General features: G+C 30.0%; 1 pseudogene; it reads left to right on the top strand.

Moving 5' to 3' along the window:
- The first annotated feature begins 2,814 nt into the window (after positions 1 to 2,814).
- On the top strand, positions 2,815 to 2,862 carry LOC114074104 (annotated as a pseudogene).

Raw genomic sequence — 2,862 nt, 5'->3', positions numbered from 1 at the left:
ACCATTTGTTTGCTCATACCGATCCTCCAATTCCTTCCATAATTCTGCAGAATCCTGAACATACTCAACACTATCAGCAATTTCTTTAAACAGTGAATTCAGAATCCAAGAAGTAACAATGTTATCGCATCTCTCCCATTGTCTGTATGATGGATCACTTGATCGAGGACGTGGGCAATCTCCATTAACAAAGCCCAACTTGTTCTTCACTGAAAGTGTTCTCAGAACACTACGCCTCCATGAACAAAAACCTACTCCAGTAAATTGAACTGGTACAAGCATTGCTCCGGGGTTATCAGATGGATGTATATAGTAAGGATGATTGGAATCAATCGTACTACTAGTAGGACCTCCAGATTGGCCAGAACTTGCAGTAGTATCCGCCATGGATGAACAGAACCAAAATCCAGAAAAACAGAGAAGAAGAAGAAGAAAAAATTGCAAGAAGCAATTGTAGATCAGGCCACAATCAAAAACAGAAACGAAGAAGAAGAAGAAGAGGATTACAAGATGTAATCATACACAGAATGTCTCAGATCGAGCAAAGCTCTGATACCATATTAAGAAGCTTAAGCTTCGAAACAATGGCAATCACAAACAACAAGAACTAAGGCTGAAATAGTGAAGATGATTTTGTAAAATGCAAAAGCTAAGCTTGATCTTATGCATTAGTAGAGTATATATAGATTACATAGAAGCATCTAGATGATTAAAGAATGTAACCAACTATACACATTGAAAACATGTGATAACTAACTCTCTAACTAACTTTCATAACTAACTAAACTAACTACTTGTACAATGCAATGTTAATATTCAATAAATTTGATGAGTTTTATCAAGTATAATTATGTTGTTCTCAGATTGCTTTTTTTTTTTTAAAAAACTTCTCAGAGTGATTAGAGGATTTCCAATGGTGTATTATTCGAATTGTAGGATATTTTGAACCTTGTAAAAACATAGTGTGTTTGATCTTCATGAATATCGAAAGTGTTCCTTTTTTTCAGAAAATTTTGTTGATGACCCATTTGAAGAACTTTTTGGTCGATGTTTATGCTTTCTCCAATCTTGTTAAATGTCCTCTGAAAATTATTTGATCTCCATATTTTTGGTTATAGGCAGTCCAAGTGTAAATTAATATTTTTGTCTCATTCATATAAGTAATCAAGATTATCACAAATATATGTGATAATATTGTTTTAGATTGGTTAAGACAGGTCATTTTAATCATGACTGGTTCTTGAATTCGGTTGGTCTTGCAAATGGCAGAAATCACATATTTTTAAGATAAAATTATCATTTGTCCCTTATAAGTTTATCATTACAGAAATTCCTCAAATTGGTGCAATAATATAAGCGTTGATACATTAATCTGATGCGCGAGATACATTAATCGTTAAATAAAATACATTACATTTTATATATGATACACTAACTTGATGTACATAATATACATGATACACTAATCTCATGCGCGAAATACATTAATTTGATGCGCTGATACATTAATCTGATACTTCAAAATGAGAGATTTTGAGAATTTGTAAAACTAATAGGGGAAGATGGTAATAAAAGAATTTAAAGGTGGGATATCTATCATTTTCCCTAAATTTTATTGTCACTTGACACGCAACACGTTTGGACCTCAAAATAAAACGGTCTTTGGGCTTGAAAATGATAAATGGACTAGTATAGTTAGTAAAAGGGAAAATTGTTATCCGTTTAGTTTATTTTATTTGTAAATTCGTAGTAAACATCTTCTTTTTTTTGTCATCCGATTTGTATACTGAACTATACAAATAGACCAAAATATACAAATGCAGGATCTATTTGTATATCAAAATATACAAATGTAGGATCCATTGTATACCGAAATATACAATAGACCAAAATATACAAATGCAGGCCGTATTTGTATATTGTAATATACAAATAGACCGACATATACAAATAGACCAAATCTACAAATGCAGGACCCATTTAGATATCGAAATATATAAATAGACTCAAATACAATTTTTTTATGTATATGTAAACCGACATGTACAGAGTAATAGTCATAGCAAACATAAAGTTTGTTATGGAGCACAATTATACAAACTATATCTATAATATACTATATGATTTTATATTTGCTATATGTCAAAGTATTCAACCCAAATAATTCAAAATTAAAGAATAGCTATTAATATATATTATTCAGTCATCGAATTTGCCAAACATAGCCAAAGTATACACTATATATACATTGGATAGTATATAGTGTGTATATGTTCTGTATACTTGTTTACATAATATATGTATAACATATGTATATTAATATAAATTATAAAGTGTATACTATCAATATATTGTCCAAATGTTTTTTAATCAAGATGGACCAAAAGCATTGGATTGAAATTCTTTTAAAAACTTCAATTCAAATTTTGTATGGACCAAACTCAATAACTTTTTTGACATGTCTACAGTGTACATTTTGTAATATATATTTTTCAGAATCACTAGAAAACTGAAGCTAAATCAAATGGTTAATTAATCAGATGAAAATTATACGTGACAAGTTAAGTCATTTTTTCAATTTTATACAAGTTTAAGTGTTTACTGTGCAAAATCAATGTTATATGGCAAAACTGTCATCTGAGAACAAATTAAGAGTCATGTTTATATATTATTGTTATAGCCTATATATATTGAAGGACTGGTGAAGAATCTGAAGAGAGAACAATAATTAAAGGGTGTGATAAGTACCACATCGTTGAACAATGAGTAAATACAAACTTTATCGCAATATTAAAAGGCAACGAAGATTATTGAGCACAAACCGAACTATTCTTTTGCCTTTTACAAAAGAATATCGTGTGC

This window comes from Solanum pennellii, chromosome 9, assembly GCF_001406875.1.
Source record: "Solanum pennellii chromosome 9, SPENNV200".
In the NCBI taxonomy this organism is placed as follows: Eukaryota; Viridiplantae; Streptophyta; class Magnoliopsida; order Solanales; family Solanaceae; genus Solanum; species Solanum pennellii.
The sequence above is the reverse complement of the archived record's forward strand: the minus strand, read 5'-3'. Positions and strand labels throughout refer to the sequence as shown.